Below are 20,682 nucleotides of genomic sequence, written 5' to 3'. Positions count from 1 at the left end.
CCCATGTGTTCCAGATGCTTCCCTAGTTTTTCTTCTATTAGTTTGAGTGTGTCTGGTTTGATGTGGAGGTCCTTGATCCACTTGGACTTAACCTTTGTACAGGGTGATAAGCATGGATCGATCTGCATTCTTCTACATGTTGCCCTCCAGTTGAACCAGCACCATTTGCTGAAAATGCTATCTTTTTTCCATTTGATGGTTTTGGCTCCTTTGTCAAAAATCAAGTGACCATAGGTGTGTGGGTTCATTTCTGGGTCTTCAATTCTATTCCATTGGTCTATCTGTCTGTCTCTGTACCAATACCATGCAGTTTTTATCACTATTGCTCTGTAATACTGCTTGAGTTCAGGGATAGTGATTCCCCCTGAAGTCCTTTTATTGTTGAGGATAGCTTTAGCTATCCTGGGTTTTTTGTTATTCCAGATGAATTTGCAAATTGTTCTGTCTAACTCTTTGAAGAATTGGATTGGTATTTTGATGGGGATTGCATTGAATCTGTAGATTTCTTTTGGTAAGATGGCCATTTTTACTATATTAATCCTGCCAATCCATGAGCATGGGAGATCTTTCCATCTTCTGAGGTCTTCTTCAATTTCTTTCCTCAGTGTCTTGAAGTTCTTATTGTACAGATCTTTTACTTGCTTGGTTAAAGTCACACCGAGGTACTTTATATTATTTGGGTCTATTATGAAGGGTGTCGTTTCCCTAATTTCTTTCTCGGCTTGTTTCTCTTTTGTATAGAGGAAGGCAACTGATTTATTTGAGTTAATTTTATACCCAGCCACTTTGCTGAAGTTGTTTATCAGCTTTAGTAGTTCTCTGGTGGAACTTTTGGGATCACTTAAATATACTATCATGTCATCTGCAAATAGTGATATTTTGACTTCTTCTTTTCCGATCTGTATCCCCTTGATCTCCTTTTGTTGTCTGATTGCTCTGGCTAGAACTTCAAGAACTATATTGAATAAGTAGGGAGAGAGTGGGCAGCCTTGTCTAGTCCCTGATTTTAGTGGGATTGCTTCAAGTTTCTCTCCATTTAGTTTAATGTTAGCAACTGGTTTGCTGTATATGGCTTTTACTATGTTTAGGTATGGGCCTTGAATTCCTATTCTTTCCAGGACTTTTATCATGAAGGGGTGTTGAATTTTGTCAAATGCTTTCTCAGCATCTAATGAAATGATCATGTGGTTTTGTTCTTTCAGTTTGTTTATATGATGGATCATGTTGATGGTTTTCCGTATATTAAACCATCCCTGCATGCCTGGGATGAAGCCTACTTGATCATGGTGGATGATTGTTTTGATGTGCTCTTGAATTCGGTTTGCCAGAATTTTATTGAGTATTTTTGCGTCGATATTCATAAGGGAAATTGGTCTGAAGTTCTCTTTCTTTGTTGTGTCTTTGTGTGGTTTAGGTATAAGAGTAATTGTGGCTTCGTAGAAGGAATTCGGTAGTGCTCCATCTGTTTCAATTTTGTGGAATAGTTTGGATAATATTGGTATGAGGTCTTCTATGAAGGTTTGATAGAATTCTGCACTAAACCCGTCTGGACCTGGGCTCTTTTTGGTTGGGAGACCTTTAATGACTGCTTCTATTTCCTTAGGAGTTATGGGGTTGTTTAACTGGTTTATCTGTTCCTGATTTAACTTCGATACCTGGTATCTGTCTAGGAAATTGTCCATTTCCTGAAGATTTTCAAATTTTGTTGAATATAGGTTTTTATAGTAAGATCTGATGATTTTTTGAATTTCCTCTGAATCTGTAGTTATGTCTCCCTTTTCATTTCTAATTTTGTTAATTTGGACACACTCTCTGTGTCCTCTCGTTAGTCTGGCTAAGGGTTTATCTATCTTGTTGATTTTCTCAAAGAACCAACTTTTGGTTCTGTTGATTCTTTCTATGGTCCTTTTTGTTTCTACTTGGTTGATTTCAGCTCTGAGTTTGATTATTTCCTGCCTTCTACTCCTCCTGGGTGTATTTGCTTCTTTTTGTTCTAGAGCTTTTAGGTGTGCTGTCAAGCTGCTGACATATGCTCTTTCCTGTTTCTTTCTGCAGGCACTCAGCGCTATGAGTTTTCCTCTTAGCACAGCTTTCATTGTGTCCCATAAGTTTGGGTATGTAGTGTCTTCATTTTCATTAAATTCTAAAAAGTTTTTAATTTCTTTCTTTATTTCTTCCTTGACCAGGTTATCATTGAGTAGAGCATTGTTCAATTTCCACGTATATGTGGGCATTCTTCACTTATTGTTATTGAAGACCAGTTTTAGGCCGTGGTGGTCCGATAGCACGCATGGGATTATCTCTATCTTTCTGTACCTGTTGAGGCCCGTTTTTTGACCAATTATATGGTCAATTTTGGAGAAAGTACCATGAGGAGCTGAGAAGAAGGTATATCCTTTTGCTTTAGGATAGAATGTTCTATAAATATCCGTTAAGTCCATTTGGCTCATGACTTCTCTTAGTCTGTCGACATCACTGTTTAATTTCTGTTTCCATGATCTGTCCATTGATGAGAGTGGGGTGTTGAAGTCTCCCACTATTATTGTGTGAGGTGCAATGTGTGTTTTGAGCTTTAGTAAGGTTTCTTTTACGTATGTAGGTGCCCTTGTATTTGGGGCATAAATATTTAGGATTGAGAGTTCATCTTGGTGGATTTTTCCTTTGATGAATATGAAGTGTCCTTCCTTATCTTTTTTGATGACTTTTAGTTGGAAATTGATTTTATTTGATATTAGAATGGCTACTCCAGCTTGCTTCTTCTGACCATTTGCTTGGAAAGTTGTTTTCCAGCCTTTCACTCTGAGGTAGTGTCTGTCTTTTTCTCTTAGGTGTGTTTCCTGTAGGCAGCAGAATGCAGGGTCCTCATTGCGTATCCAGTTTGTTAATCTATGTCTTTTTATTGGGGAGTTGAGGCCATTGATATTGAGAGATATTAAGGAATAGTGATTATTGCTTCCCTTTATATTCATATTTGTATGTGAGGTTATGTTTGTGTGCTTTCATTCTCTTTGTTTTGTTGCCAAGACGATTAGTTTCTTGCTTCTTCTAGGGTATAGCTTGCCTCCTTATGTTGGGCTTTACCATTTATTATCCTTTGTAGTGCTGGATTTGTAGAAAGATATTGTGTAAATTTGGTTTTGTCATGGAATATCTTGGTTTCTCCATCAATGTTAATTGAGAGTTTTGCTGGATACAGTAACCTGGGCTGGCATTTGTGTTCTCTTAGGGTCTGTATGACATCAGTCCAGGATCTTCTGGCCTTCATAGTTTCTGGCGAGAAGTCTGGTGTGATTCTGATAGGTCTCCCTTTATATGTTACTTGACCTTTTTCCCTTACTGCTTTTAATATTCTTTCTTTATTTTGTGCGTTTGGTGTTTTGACAATTATGTGACGGGAGGTGTTTCTTTTCTGGTCCAATCTATTTGGAGTTCTCTAGGCTTCTTGTATGTCTATGGGTATCTCTTTTTTTAGGTTAGGGAAGTTTTCTTCTATGATTTTGTTGAAGAAATTTACTGGTCCTTTGAGCTGGGAGTCTTCACTCTCTTCTATACCTATTATCCTTATGTTTGATCTTCTCATTGAGGCCTGGATTTCCTGTATGTTTTGGACCAGTAGCTTTTTCCGCTTTACATTATCTTTGACAGTTGAGTCAATGATTTCTATGGAATCTTCTGCTCCTGAGATTCTCTCTTCCATCTCTTGAATTCTGTTGGTGAGGCTTGTATCTACAGCTCCTTGTCTCTTCTTTTGGTTTTCTATATCCAGGGTTGTTTCCATGTGTTCTTTCTTGATTGCTTCTATTTCCATTTTTAATTCCTTCAACTGTTTGATTGTGTTTTCCTGGAATTCTTTCAGGGATTTTTGCGATTCCTCTCTGTAGGCTTCTACTTGTTCTCTAAGGGAGTTCTTCATGTCTTTCTTGAAGTCCTCCAGCACATGATCAAATATGATTTTGAAAATAGATCTTGCTTTTCTGGTGTGTTTGGATATTCCATGTTTGTTTTGATGGGAGAATTGGGCTCCGATGGCGCCATGTAGTCTTGGTTTCTGTTGCTTGGGTTCCTGCGCTTGCCTCTCGCCATCAGATTATCTCTAGTGTTACTTTGTTCTGCTATTTCTGACAGTGGCTAGACTGTCCTATAAGCCTGTGTGACAGGAGTGCTGTAGACCTGTTTTCCTCTCTTTCAGTCAGTTATGGGGACAGAGTGTTCTGCTTTCTGGCGTGTAGTTTTTCCTCTCTACAGGTCTTCAGCTGTTTATGTGGGCCTGTGTCTTGAGTTCACCAGGCAGCTTTCTTGCAGCAGAAAATTTGGTCTTACCTGTGGTCCCGAGGCTCAGGTTCGCTCGTGGGGTGCTGCCCACGGGCTCTCTGCAGTGGCAGCAACCAGGAAGACCTGTGCTGCCCCTTCCGGGAACTTCAGTGCACCAGGGTTCCAGATGGTCTTTGGCTTTTTCCTCTGGCGTCCGAGATGTGTGTGCAGGGAGCAGTCACTTCTGGTTTCCCAGGCTTGTCTGCCTCTCTGAAGGTTTAGCTCTCCCTCCCACGGGATTTGGGTGCAGAGAACTGTTTATCCGGTCTGTTTCCATCAGGTTCCGGCAGTGTCTCAGGCACAGGGGTCCTGCCGCTCCTGGGCCCTCCCCCACGGGAGCCCAGAGGCCTTATACAGTTTCCTCTTGGGCCAGGGATGTGGGTAGGGGTGAGCAGAGTTGGTGGTCTCTTCCACTCTGCAGCCTCAGGAGTGCCCACCTGACCAGGCGGTTGGGTCTCTCTCTCACCGGGTCTGGGAGCAGAGAGCTGCTGCGGGCCGGGATCTGCAGGTGTGGGACTTCTGATAAACACAGAACGTGCCCGGTCCTAGAGAAGTTCTGCTTTCCTGTGTCCCAAGCTCACCAGGCAGCTTTCTTGCAGCAGAAAATTTGGTCTTACCTGTGGTCCGGAGGCTCAGGTTCGCTCGTGGGGTGTTCCCCACGGGCTCTCTGCAGCGGCAGCAACCAGGAAGACCTGTGCCGCCCCTTCCGGGAGCTTCAGTGCACCAGGGTTCCAGATGGTCTTTGGCTTTTTCCTCTGGCGTCCGAGATGTGTGTGCAGGGAGCAGTCACTTCTGGTTTCCCAGGCTTGTCTGCCTCTCTGAAGGTTTAGCCCTCCCTCCCACGGGATTTGGGTGCAGAGAACTGTTTATCCGGTCTGTTTCTTTCAGGTTCTGGCGGTGTCTCAGGCACAGGGGTCCTGCCGCTCCTGGACCCTCCCCCACGGGAGCCCAGAGGCCTTATACAGTTTCCTCTTGGGCCAGGGATGTGGGCAGGTGTGAGCAGAGTTGGTGGTCTCTTCCGCTCTGCAGCCTCAGGAGTGCCCACCTGACCAGGCGGTTGGGTCTCTCTCTCACCGGGTCTGGGAGCAGAGAGCTGCTCTCCAATTTGTTTTAATGGGTCCAGTAATAGCAATGAACTTTTGATGGCCTGAGACAGATATATCCATACAAAACTAATTAGAGAAAAGAAAGTAAAATTGGTTGCTTAAACAACACTTAGAGTTTATTCTAATAATATAACAAGTTTCAGGATTCAAGAATAAATCACATTTTAATTAACTTTTACAATATTTGTATGCAGTTTTAGTCCAGCTCCATCTTCAAAGACACTCAGCATCAGTATTCTTTAAATATTACTTAACAGAGTTTGACACATTTATGGTTATTATGAGGGTAGAAGTAATAGTTAATTATGTTTTCTTCTCTTGTAACCTTTTAATAGTCTACATGAAAATAAATTAGTACCTTTCTATATGCATGTGTTATCACCAAGCCTAGTAATTTACTGATTACAAGGATTTAATTGAAAAGATTCAAATTAAATCTTCTATTAGAAATTCATCCCCTTCTCTTAATTCCATCTCTCTCCCTTTATTCATGTGGCATGTGAGATGCAAGTGTAAAATTTAAAGAAGGAGGTAGAGTGATGGCCCACTGGTTAGCACCATTTGCTGCATTGACAGAAAACTCTGTTTTCTGGTTTGGTTGCCAATACCCACATGACAATAATTTTCTGTGGCTCCAGTTCTAAAAGTTATGGAACCATTTTTGGCATACACTGATAATACATGCATACAAACATATAAAAATATAAAAATAAAACTAAGACTAATTTTAAGGTTTCTTTTTCTACTTTAGTCTCTTGAGTATAAGAAGGTTTATACAAGGGAATGTTAAACACTAATATTAATGACCATTTTAGCAACACATTCATTTTATATTGATTCTCATTCACTGAATATATATATATATATATATGTATATATATATATATATATGCCCTCATTTTTTTATTCAGAAGAGTAAGTGAGTAGCTTTGGCAGGAGTTGGAGAACCAGGTGAATATATATATAGACACATATGTATATATATGTTTGTATATATATATATGTATATATATGTATGTATATATGTAGATATGTATGTATATATGTGTTTATGTATGTGTATAATATGTATGTATACATATAAAGTCTCTTTAAATAAAGAAATAGTAAGAAAGATATTTTGAATCCTATTTTGTGAGGTTAACTCTTTTCGAGTGAAGTCTGTCAGTAAGTTAAACTGTGATTATTTTTCACAGCTTTGTGATGTAGCATCTTTAGAAACAAATGAGAAATGATTTTATACATGACATAAACTAAGAAGGCAGCTGCAGCCTTAGGAAATGAGATTCTTTACTTAGTGCTGTTAACACTAAGTTAGAGTTAGCAATCAATATCAACAGATATCTGAAAAGTATACTTTGCAGCAGTGAGCGTAATCCAATGGCCAATGAATAAAACTAACAGAGACTTACAACCATTAGCCGGGGCTCCTGCTTTTCTTGGCTTCATTAGTGGTAGAAGAATTTGGGTTTTGACTATCACAAGTGACTGCATGACACCTTCAGCTGCTGCACAGGACTACATAGGCCTTCTGTTGCCAGACATATAAGGTCTGAGAGATTTTCTCGTGGATGAGAAACCTGGGGAAATTGACCATTCTTTAATGAGGCAGATCAGGGCAGTCAACACAGTAGTTTCCACAATGTGGGAAGAACCTTGACAGCAGGTGAAGCATGGGTTATTTTTGCCCAATTTACCCATCATCTTCTTTAGAGATCTTAGGGCTGCTGCTAAGATCTAGCATATCTGCCTACCATGGGAAGCTTTATCACTAAATATTTCAAATGCCATAGTTGGCAAATCTGTGAAGAGTTTGAGGACCATTATCTTTTAAGAATATCTGATTTAAATAAACTTTACTTTTTTTTTGGTTTCTTTTTTTCCCTTTTCTTTTATGGGAGATTTTCTTTATTTACACTTCAATTGTTATCCACTCTTCTGGTTTCCCCTCTGGAAACCTTCTATCCCATAACCCCTCCCCCTGCTTCTATTATGGTACTCTCCCACCCATCTATCCATTCCTTCCCACAACCCTGCCCCTGGCATTCCCCCCTCACTGTGGCCTCAAGTCTTCACAGGACCAAAGGCCTCTCCTCCTATTGATTATAAGACAAGGCTATCCCCTGCTACATATGCATGCAACTGCAGCCATGAGTTGCTCCATGTCTACTCTTTGGTTGGTGGTTTAGTCCCTGGGAGCTCTGAGGTATCTGGTTGGTTGATAGTGGTTTTTTTTTTTTTTTTTTGCTACTTGTTTTAGGCTTAACTTTGAAAGCATAGTAGGCAAATACACTTGTAAAGAATCTGATTATGTATAATGTGAATCAACATTATGCTGCATGTCTTAATTATCTTAAATAGTTTACAATTAGTAGCTTTTAAAACATTAGGAATTTATAATTTTATCTCTCCTAAGTTTGGGCCAAAAATTTTTTTTGAGTTGAAGATTTAATTGAAAATCTTTAAGCATCAAGTTAAAACTTTAGACCATAAATGCTGCCCATAGAGTGGGAAATTTCTTTTTATAATATCATTTAGAATATCATAGTTTTTTGTGTAATTTAGTTTATCTAAATAGCTAAAGCTTAACAAAGTAAGCAAAGAGAAAGAGTTTAGAAATACATCTTTAAGTCAGTTACTTTTAACCTGAGTAGACCATAGGAAATGAAAAACCTTATTTGTTAAATACACTTTATCGGAAATATTCTATATTTTATTTCAAAAAATTTTAGAAGCCTGGTGCCAAACACAGTTGTCAAAGATGTAAATACTTTTACATATGCTCTTACATAGTTTTTTTTGCTGACATGACTACATCTTTATAACCTTAGGATTTTATTATCAAAAAATCGATTTTTAATCCAAATATATTAAAGACATGCTGTTCTCCTTAGTTTAAAAGCAGATACAATGTTAATTGGAGAGCTCATTAGGAATAAGAAGTTTTACCATTGTTGCTTTATACCACCTGACCATCTTAAGATGATAATGTTACATTGCATGTACTCAAATTTAAGCTATTATTATTACTTTAATATATCTTTTTTAGTAAATTGGTTGATAAACCAGAGTTATATATAAATATATCCTAAACCAAAGTGATTTTATATATACATATAATGTGTATATACATCTCAAATTAAGATTACCCATTTTTGTACACATGTAAATATAATATTTATATTATATAGTATTATAAAGTATATATGATATATTATATATAATAAGATATATAGTGTATAATGTATACAATATGACACACACACACATATATATGTATACACACACACACACATATATATATATATATATATATATATATATATAAATACAAGCTTTTTGTTAAAAGTTTTAAGGTACATTTTGTTATATTATTTTAACCATATTTAACAGTTAACAAGTCCTGAGATACTTTATAATACTTTTAAAATAATCTTTTAGAATAAAGTACAAAAAAATCATAGAGATAAAAGATGTTAAGCCTAGAAAGTAGAAAAACTTTAGCCACAACATATTTTGGACATAAAGATTAGAGAAAGTTTAGATATAAGAGATTTGTGGATCATTTGTTTGGTCATAAGCTGAAGTTGTTTCCCTCTGAGATAATGGAGAAATCAAGTGTGCCATATTTGACCTCTGAGCCATACTGTGGCCAAGCCTTTTAAAGTAAGAAAGTAATGCATTTTATGATTCCACAGAAGAGAGAGGAAGGGTAGGTCACAAAATTAACGCCACTCGGGGAGGATTTCCATAAGCTCTAAGGAGATCAGAGGCAGAGAACAGTGTAGCCAATAAGGACAAGGGTCACAAGCCAAAGATTTGTGACTGAGGGAAGACTTCAATATAGAGGCTTATCAGGTCTTAAGGAAAACACAGAGCGGCCAGGTCTGAGGAGAAGGTGAGAGAAAGGGTCACAGACTTTGATGGCTTCAAGAATCTTCCTAGACTTAGCTGACAACTTTTAAGAGGAGGAGTTGATACGTGTAATATAGAGGCCCAAGAAGGCTTTAAGAAAAGTAAAGCAAGAGTTTTAATAGAGGGACATGGATAAGTGTTTTTAAAAAGAGAAATATGCCTGCAAGGAGGACATAGAGCGATGTCCAAGGAGCAGGACAAAGGGAAGAGATGCAGGAATTGTATGCGAAGACATAGCAGACTACGTAAGAAAGAGAGACTTATGGTCTAAATGAGGAGAGAAGATGGTTAGAAAGCACTGAAGAGGTGAACTTTAATATTAGGAGTGAAAGTTGGTGGGTGGCTAAAGTCAGCAGAACGAAGTGGTCCATATATCTGTTAAGGGAGTCATTTTTGGGGTTTTAGTAGCAGATAAATGATAAAAGAAAAAGAAATAAAAAGAAAAATGAGGATGACTGATGCTAAATATGGGCTGAGGGAAAGTTTATTAGAGGTATGAGGGAGGACACAGCCAGAGGTCTCTGGACATGCCTAGATTGACCTTAGACATGAGAGGAGGTGGGAGCAACTTGAATGAAAGGAACTAGGAACCAAGAGGCCAGGAGTTAACCTGAAGAACAAGTGGATCAACAAACTGCATAACCAAAATATCTGGGTTTTATAAGGATCAGAGAAGCTTGGTGAAGTGAAGGGAAGTAACGCTCAAAGGTTAGAGAGATGAGGGTAAGGAACAGGGAGAGAAGTGTTGAGAGGAACTAGGCCTCTTTAACAGGTATTGGAAATGTTGAGAAGACTGACAACCAATGTCCACTTTGATGAGTTAAATAGGCCCCCAGTTAACCATCAATTCTTCTTTTGAAACTTAATACCAGCTAAAATGTGTTGTCCTCTTGTTCCTTTTAAAACTATCAAGTGCTTTTATTGTTGCGTTTACCTTTTGTCTTTTATTTCAACTTTATCGTTGTAGTGAAAATATCAAAGTACCTTTTTCTGAAACCACAGTTCATTACCAGGAACTAAGGCACAAGGAGTCCTTCTAGCTCTGTAAATGCTGTGGGATTGCCACAGACTTGTAAAAATGTCCAAATACACAAAGGCAATTAAGTGTTTAGTTCCAGTTGAAACAACAAAACCATTCTAATAGAATACCATGTGAAAAACAAGCGAACAGAAACAGCGAAGTTAAATGACACACAGCTTAAGGGTAGTCTTAAGTATTTTCTAATCATTTTATAGAAAAAGAATCCTGTGGTGCCTTAGAATGTAGCTTAAATTTGATGCATTTCTCTAGATCTGGCTCGCATGGCATCTAAGTATATTGCAAATGACATCACAGTTACTGGCATAACTTAAGAGTCTATTCTTTGCTCAGGAAAACTTATTTACTTAAAAACTGAAGACCAAAACCTTGACAAAAGACAATGTTCTTTTGAATGATAATAATTTTGCCTTGAAATATACAGCAGTATTTTGATTAAGTGAATCCCACAGAAAGTATTTGTGGTCAAATAATTTGTATTTAATGCACCTTATTAATGTGTTGTATGTATTAATTTACCAAAGACAGAAGCTTTTATATAACTGTGGAATTAAAAACTTTGTTACTGGCATACAAGTTCCTAGACATTTGATGTTTATTATGTATACAAATAAAATCTGGCTAAGATCAAAACAGGTAATTCTAGAAAAATGCTATGAAATTAATAGATGAGAAAAACAGGGAGTTAAAATTAAGGAATAACCTTAATACATTCCAGAGATAAAACTTCAGGCCTCTTAAATTTTTTCTTTTCTTTTTTCTTTCTTTCTTTTCTTTTCTTTTTCTTTTTTTTTGGTATTATCTTCAACTTTTTTTCTTCAAAGACTTGAAATTGTTAATGCACAAATCTTTCACTTGCCTGGATAGAGTTACTCTAAGATATCCTCTAATATATGAGGCGATTGTAAAAATTTGTTTTTACTCTGATTATATTCTTATTCCATTTTCCATTTGTATATATGAAGGCTACTAATTTTTTAGTCAATTTTGTATACAGCTACTTTGTTGAAAGTATTAATAGCTGTAAGAAGTCTCCAGTGGACTTTTTAAAATTACTTGTACATAATATCATGTTATAAGTAAATAATAATTTAGCTTGTTCCTTTCAAAATTAATTCTCCTGATTTCTTTCAGTAGTCTTATTGTTTTAATGAAGACTGTAAGTACAGGTATAGATAACGTAAAGGATATTGTCGTGTTACTGACTTGAGTAAAATTGCTTTGAGTTTCTCTCATTGAGTTTGACGTGACTAAGGGCTAGATGTAAACTTTCTTAAAAAGGAAAATTCATCTGTAATTCTTTTCATTTGCCTGCTCTTTCAGTATTTTTAGTGTCAGGGTAAATATAGCCATATAGAATGTTTCTTCTGCTTCTATTTAGCGAAATAATTTGAGGAGTGGTCGCCTCAACTCTTCTTTGAGAGTCTGGCAGAATTCTGTATTAAAACCATCTGGCCCTGAGAACATTGATCCCCCTGGGAGAAAGAAAAATGCTCATATTTTATGAGATGAATTTGCCAGGGACAGATGTGGGATAATCAGGTCAGGAGATGGAGGTAAGATATGGTTGAGAGAGGGAATGTAAAGAGAGACATGTAGAATTAAGGGGCATTTGAAAGATGCATAGAAGACTTAGTACATTGGAAACTTCTTAAAACCATTATGGCAATCCTAAAAACATCTCCAGGTGAAGGATATGAAATCCCAATTAACTGTCTCTTATCACCAAATAAAGCATCAAGTACTGGTGTTTAGTTATATCTAATTTAGTGGTTGACCAAAGGGGGCTAATGGAAATCCTGAAACAGCCCGGGATGTTCTTAAGACAAAGCATTGCTACTGAAGACAGCAGTCACACATCTCATTGAACATGGAGAAGGCAAGCTGGTGCTTAAATAGAACTTTGACCCCTGTGTTCTAGTGTTCTGGGTATAGAAAGGTACACTTCAGGCACCAAAAATTAAATAGAAAACCAAAACATCATGAAAGTTTTGAGCTACATTCTGTAATGATTGTAAAATATGCTACGGCATGGTGGCACGAGCCTTATGGGAGTAGCCAGCTAATATCTGACTTGACTTAAGGACCACTACATGAGGCTCAACATTTTTTGGTACTGTTTAGGTGACCAAGAACCAGAGACTAGATAGCTTCAGACAACTCCAGTGAAACTTAATAATGCTAGTCTAAAAATTAATGATGATGATAAAAGATGATAAGTAAACAAACAATGATACTTAATGCTATTCTTCTATGTTCATACACAAATGCCTTACTCAGCATCAGAGAGGAGTTTGCTCCGGCTACAGATGGGAAGAAATACAGACACCCACAGCCAAACATTAAGCATTGAGTGAAACCTTAGAACACACAGCTCTAAAATGGAATGTCTTTATCAAACTCCCCCCCACCGTTGGAGCTCAGTTAATCACATAGAAAAATTAGGACATATGAAAGCCAGAGAGGATGAGGACGTCAGGAAAACCAAGCAGTCTGTATCAACTAAGCAAAGCTCAAAAGAATTTAAAGATTCAATATCCAGAAGAAGGGAACAGGAGGAGCAACTGAGAGCAATAGAGGGAAGGAAAATTGTCATTAGGATACATTTTTTGAGAAACAGTAATTTTTTAATGAAAGGGAAAATGTAACAAAAACAACAAACAAAAAGAACCTAGAGCCTCACATATGCCAGGCCAGCACTCCACCATTGGACTGTATCTTGTATAACTTTTTCACTTTCTTTGATAACGTTGAAAAAAGTTCCCATTAAATTGCTCAGTCTGTCCATGAACTTATTCTGAAGAACAGGTAAGCCTTCAAGTCTTCTGCTTCTAAATGCTATGATTTTAGGGATTTCCTTCCAGACTACAAAACCATTTGAATATTAAACAGTGTGAAGTGCTCCATACACTTTCTCCAATATTTTATTCTTTGATCTTCTCCCTTAACCGTGATGATGGGAATGTACTATTTCAGTGTTCTAAAATACAGGAGCCTCTTTTTTCTAACACAGTGACTCTTTCAGGACTTCTGGCTGTGGCATGGTCAGCAGAGAGCTTACATAGAGGTTGTGAGTTTGAAACTTCCTTAAATTTTTGGCCTTGACTTCCTCACAGTTCTCCAGTGTTACAAAAATAGTCTTTTGTTTGTGTTATCACTTATTCTCCTTACAGGAAAAGGCCTGATTAAAATTATTTGAAACTTAAGGACCAAAGAACTTTGATACTTTTGAATTTCTAGAAAGTACCCCAAGAAAAGATGTACTCTGAGAGAGTGATGAACTTCTTGCATTCTCCATATAACCTCCATTCTTTTCATATTGACCTATCTGTTCTTGTGAACTATTTGTAACATTGTAGAAATTCATTAAACAAATGTATCTGTGTATCCTGTGAGTCATTTTCACAAACATCAGTCTAGAGTAGTAGAAGATAGGATGTTTTAAGTCATAACTTAAACACATTGTCTTGGTCCAGCAACAGCTGCTTATAATCTAGGGATATCAGATAAAAGATTTAATAGATTTTGATTTTGGTTTCTGAATATTCTCATATATTCAGTGAAAGATTCAGAAAAATTATATACTATTTCTGTTCTGAAAGTCTTCTTGTTTTTCTGGGAAGCCAAGATCATCCCCTTTTCTATAGAATTTTCTTGATATATTTGCTATAATTATATAATTCTATGATCTTCATTTATCTTTTACTCTGGACAAATGTCACATTGAGAAGAATTGCTTGCTAGGCAGGTATGTGAAAGAGGATGAGAAGTGCTGTGAGTAAGTAGACTTCATTCCAGAATGTTACCTGGTAACTATCCACAGCCTTCCATAATAGGTTTGTGCAGATCACATGGGATGATATTGGAAAAGAAAATACTCTTATAATCATATCCAGCAATATTTGTTTCTTTAAGTATTTCAGCTATTTCTCTTGAGAAGAAAGATAGGAAAGTCTAAAGGAATAAGAACTTGATGTTTATTATGGAAGCAAGCAAACATTTTAGTAACATTTGAGGTTTAAAAATATTACTTTTAAAAGAAATACAAAAAAATGCATATCTGTAATTTAAGTTATAATATTAGTTTTGGATGTAAAAATATTATATATAATATATATTGTATAAATATATATATGTATATATACATATATATATATATATATATATCCTAGCACATAAATGTAGCAAATCTCTTATTAAAGTAAGGTATCTGTATAAGTATAAGCATGGAAACTAATAATAATAATAATAATAATAACCTTAAAATGTATTAGAAATATTAGTTATAATGGATAATCATTTTGCTTTATTAGAAAAGGATAAGTGAGTTTTAACCTACTAAAATTATATGTAATTTTACCACACAATGAAAGAAAACTGTTAAAAGTTAAAAATAAAAGAATTTCTGGAAATTTAACATAGATGGAAACTGAACACTCTGTTCAATACCTAATGCCAATCAAAAATACAAGATGACTTCAACAAAAATATGTGAAACAAATGAAAACTTATTGGAACTAATTTTTAGCTGATTTACACAAGTACCAAGGTTATTCAGTAAGTGGCAGGGTCTGCTTTATGGTACTGTTTCTTGGGAGATGTGAAAAAATATCTACTTATACAAGACAGAATACTTACAATATGCCAAAGAAAAAGTGCCACAAAGGTTAAGTTTAATGATCCAATAAATTTTATTTGGGTTACTCGTAATGATATGGGCAAAGGGTTACTAAAGGGAACAGAAATAACTCAAATACAAAATATCTAAGTATACAGGAATATAAGTAAAAGTTAATAATATCTGGAATCATGAAGTAAAATTATCAGGTGGTTCAAAAGGCTACAGAACATTCTGTGAAACTTGCTCAGTTTTGAAGCTTTTCTTGGCCTCTCAGCTTCCCTAAGAAAGCCACCCAGCTGTTCTCCCAGTTTGGAGTAGGGATCTAGTAAATCCTTTCTATTTCATTCACTTCCTGAAACCAATGTGTTGTTTACTTCCTGAGCTACAGGAGCTTCCTAGAAAGATGGAACCACCCACAACTTTCTTGGAACACCATAGCTTATTATTTTGTGGGGTGGTTCAGACATTCACCAAACTGATAATTAATAAATTTTAACAAAGGAGATTTTATTTCACAGACTTTCACCAGGTCTAAACTCAGGACTTAGGATTGCTATAACCTCCAAACCACAACAGTCAAGGATTTACAAAGTGGAACCCAAAGTTGCATTATGTTTTTTCTGGAAGCAGAGGATACTGTACAGCAAAGCATGCCTTTGTTTACAGAAGCAGAAATAGCTATTAACCTCATTACCAATTATCATCTTGCATAAAAAATGGTTTTGTTGAGATCTGTACAAGACAAGGCCAAAAACAAACAAACAAACAAACGAACAAACAACAACAATAACAAAAAAACCCACAAATCTTTAAGAGTGTTTAACAGTTGAAAATATAATTATGGTTTAAAGGTCTCTTAAGCACAGGGGTTTTAAACTTGAAAACATAAACTGACCTGTCAACATAATATTACATATCACAATTTTACCTCTTCTTATTTTTCTGTTTTGGATACCTTTTTTATTGCTGTTATAAACATTATGACCAAGGAAACACATAAAAGAGAACATTTAATTTGAGGGTCATTGTTCCAGAGGGTAATAGAGTTTAGACAAGCAGTTCTCAACCTGTTGGCCATGACCCTCTTAGGGATCAAACTACCAGTTTTTAGGGGTCACCTAAAGCCATCTGCCTATCAGATATGTACATTAAGAGTCATAACAGTACCATAATTACAGTTATAAATAGCAGCAGAAATAATTTTATCATTGGGCATCATCGCACACTGAGGGACTGTATTTAGGAATTGTAGCATTAAGTAGTTTGAGAACCACTGATTTACAATTCCATGGTAGCAAGAAGGCTGAGTTGGTACTACAGGAGGAAGAGAGTGCAACAGCCATAGGCAAAGGCAGGAAGAGAGAGAATCTAACTAGGAATGCCATTTTTTTTATTTTTGTTTGAAAATAATTTTTGTATGAAAGAAAAATAAATAAAAAATAAGAAATAGAACTTTTGTTATTCAATTATTCTGATAATCTGGTTATAGTTTTCATTATTTTTAATACCTTATACCATTAGGAGCTTTCCCCTAAATCATCCTGTTTTTCAACTCACTCTTAATGTGCTGTTTAAAATATCTTGTGTTTTATCTCCTATTTTACCTTCTATGTCTCTAAGACAGGAAACTGTAATCATAGAAAAAAATGCTACACAATAGGGCTATTACTCAACTGTCATCCTAACACACACACACACACACACACACACACACACACACACACATATATATTTGACTGGACTGTGTTATTTCTGATTCTAGTGAAAATAATCATATTATGGCATGGGAATTAATATGAAAATAAATTATAATTGTTTTTACTGTGAAATATGAGTGTAAACACCAACTTAAGGGAGGAAAAATACATTCTGAGCTCACATTTCAGAGATTTCAGTCATTTAATACATTAGTTCTGAAATGGGCATTATAGAGCTGAACTGTTAATGTTATATTGGCTCATGAGGAAAAAAAAGAGAGAAAAGAGAGAGAAACAGAGAATGACAGAAAGAGAGACAGAGAGACATAAATTGTTGCAGTAAAATTTTAAAAAGCTATGGAACAGGTTCCTGGTTACCATGATTTCTCACTCTCAGAGGGAGCTTCGTGCTCCTGCTGTTTCTCTGCCAGCCGCTTTCACACAATGTTCCCTTTGCAGGCTGTTACCACACCTGACACAGACATGGCATTCTGCTGGCCATTCTAGCATAGCATGGCGCAATGCTAGCCTCAGGCATTCTGTAGCCAGGCATCGCTTCCAGAACTGAGACAGGTTGTCTCTGCCTGCCAGGAAGTTTGCTCACATCCCCAGTAGATCACATCTCTTGTAAGATCAAAGCTCCTGAAACTTGTAGTTTAATAATTAGATTCATATGGTAAATTCTCAATCTATAATACATCCACAGAAAAAATTCACTGCTAGAATAAAGCTAGAAACCATCCACATAGACAGTATATCAATCAAGTTCACCTAAATCTGAACCATACTCCTCCATAGACTCCATCTTGATCCCCCTCTTTCCTTCTCTCTCCCACCTTACAAAATCTTTGTCCATGCCCCACTCTCTATTTTCCAATCATGTATAACCTTGACATCAACATACACATCACCTTTTCTGTTTAATTAAAAAACAAAAACTCTTCTCCCAAATGTAAGCTCTGTACAACATTTGAAAATCATCTAAATGACTATGTTTTCTCTAAGTTAATTAGCATGGGTAGGCTATGATACTAAATTAGTCTTCTACTCCATCAGACTAATATCTGAGAATGACTAATATAACCTGAAATTATGAGAAATTTTGTGGACTTCTGGTGACCTTGAAGACCATCTATCTATGCAACACATTTCTGAACTGTTAGGCCATTTCTAATTGAACTATCTCAAAATCACACTTTTAATTACTCAGAACCACGTTTGTTATCTGGCTCTTAATTTGTATTGATAATGATCTAAAAACCAGCTTATAATTGTAATTATAGGACTATGTCTAAGCCTTGTTCTTTTAAAATTTGTTCTTATTACAAATAAGTTCTATACCAAAGTAAGTATATGACTTTAGCTTAGTTACCAAATGGGATTATGGCTGTACAAATCAATCTAGTTAATTCCTCCCTGTTAAATTATGACCATTTCTAAATTCCTTATAAAGACAACCTTAGAATAACCACCTTCTGCCTCCAATGTCCAGGAATTTGGAGCAACAACTCTTCAATGGCTTTTTCAAGCTGTACATGGGCATTTGAGATATCCTTGCGCGGGAGGGTGCATTGAAAATGGAGGAGTTGTTACACCTTAAGAAGGCTACCCAATGATTGTTGTGACCTCTGATGTATGTCTTGACTGTATCTGGCTGAAATGAGGAATCCAAGAAGGCCAGTTAAGCATTCTGATGACAAACTTTACCAAAGCTGCACATTCTGCAATATATAAATCTCAAAACAAAATTTTTAGCTTCACCAAGATAACTCTTTGTTTGATTCTCTTGAATCTAATTTTTCAGGTTGTCTCCCTCTATCAAATCTGATCCACATAACTCTGGAAGCTATTCAGAGCCTAATCACCCTTTTTAAAAACACAAAGACAAAACCTTTCTCCCAAGATACCATTTTCTTTAGTTTGTAACCAGAATAGCTTGTATATTGTACTCTCTCCAAGGGGAATAATATAACCACAAGACTGAAAAAATCACATCCATTATGAAAATTAAAACAATTTTTAAAAAAGAAGTAAGCTAAACAATAGTGTATGGGCCGGTTTAGGCTTTTCTAATCTTTCATATCAGAAAATTAACCCAAAATTCATGTGGAGCCCATGTTAAAAGAACATGAGCTTCCTGTTGTGGTAAATATCAAAAAGAACCACAAACCCTCTCTAGCCTGCATTGTTGAGTCATATGGCCTCAATGGGGTAGTTCATAAAAATTTGATCACCTTTTTTATTAATACCAATACTAATAAGTAAGAAACTTGTCAAAATAAGATTTTAGCCGAAAATACATCTGTTAAACTCTCTTCGTGGAGCATCAAACTATATCACCACACTCTGCTTAGAGTTAGTGACTAATTTTCCCTATATTAGTTCTGAACCTTGGGTGAAAATTCCCACATAATTCAGGTGTATTCTGCACTCTATTCTTCTAACTATAAAAACAAACTTAATTACAATTCCATTAACACCTGCCATTAAAAAACAGACAACTTGTCTAACTAGGATTTTAACCCAAAAATTTCATGGAGCTCACATACAAAGAATATGGGTATCCTGAAAGACTAAATAGAGCATTAATTTTTTCAACTATCTTTAAAGCAATTAATCCAAACCTAAATTACATTATTTTCCAAACAACTTTTGTTAAAGAGAGCAGTTTCTAATCTCTAACTCTCTGAGTTTATCACAGCAGGGGACCTACAGCCTGCAAGCCTAGGCTGCTTCTGTGTTTCTTTTGTTTAAGGTTTCTGGGCTTCAAACATCACATGACTCAACATGGTGCTGGCTCCCTCTTAGAAAATAAAATTTTCTCTCTAACACTTAGGCTGATAGTATTAACTTTCTAGTGGTTTCTTGCCCAACATAAAGAGACAGTGATAGACAGAAGAAATTTCTTGTTGATCAAACTTGAGGTTTTCTAGCTTCAAAGAAGTTTGAAGAAATACTGTTACCCACTGAACCATTTTATTAACCCTAAATGTTTTAATTATAGAAGCGAAGAATAGTAGAATTCAAATGTGGGAGGATACCCATAGGCCGGAAGCAGCCTAGGAAAAGAGCATGGGATGTTTTGCGAGCTCACAGAACACATGATGCTTGGAAAAGATATAAATATAACCCAGGAAACAATGAATGTTGCTGTTTGTTGTTGTCTTGGAAATTTTGCTGGTTATCATTGGACTTTACTGAAGCTAGTCTTCACTGAGGATGCTATGTGATATTGGCTCACCTTGCCACTCTTTGCTGATCATCATTTGTCATGACTTCATAAAGAAAAGCACACCAAAGTACATCAGGTAGTGTTCCCATGGCTTCTCGCTGCTTAGGTGGACTCAGGCTAATTGGCAGAACTTCACAGTTTTATAAAATTCCTAAGTATGGGAACAAGTGGATCTCTGTTTCTTGTGCCTTCTCTTGGGATCTTTTCTTTTACTTATTGGTTTTATCCTATTCTGATGTGCTAGTTTTCATCATATCATATTATTCCCTTACTAGCCCACTTGTTTTCTAGTAAAAGACAGAGAGCAGTTGGGTCTGATAGAAAGGTAGGTGGAGAGGAACTTGAGCAAGTAGAATGAAGAAAACTCTACAGGATATTTCAATGTGAAAAATGTATATACATGTAATGGGATAAAATTATGTTCAATGAAAGGGTGAAGGGAAAATATAAAATAAAATAAAATACTACATGATATTCATCTTCATTCTTTACCTCTTCCGACGTCTTCTCCTTACAACTCTCTCTCTCTCTCTCTCTCTCTCTCTCTCTCTATATATATATATATATATATATATATATATATATTTATATATATATATGTATGTATGTATTTTCTTTTTTCAACCCAAAAACTAATTGGTAGAGTGGAATAAGAAATGTGTTGTATATGAAAATGCCAATTGTGGTTGTTGTATTTTCACAAAAATTAGCAAATTTAATCGAATATTTAATTATAGTTTTTAAATATGTGGATCAACTTA

The sequence above is a fragment of the Rattus norvegicus genome, chromosome 2 (assembly GCF_021556685.1).
Source record: "Rattus norvegicus strain SHRSP/BbbUtx chromosome 2, alternate assembly SHRSP_T2T, whole genome shotgun sequence".
Lineage (NCBI taxonomy): Eukaryota > Metazoa > Chordata > Mammalia > Rodentia > Muridae > Rattus > Rattus norvegicus.
Note: the sequence above shows the minus strand (reverse complement) of the source record.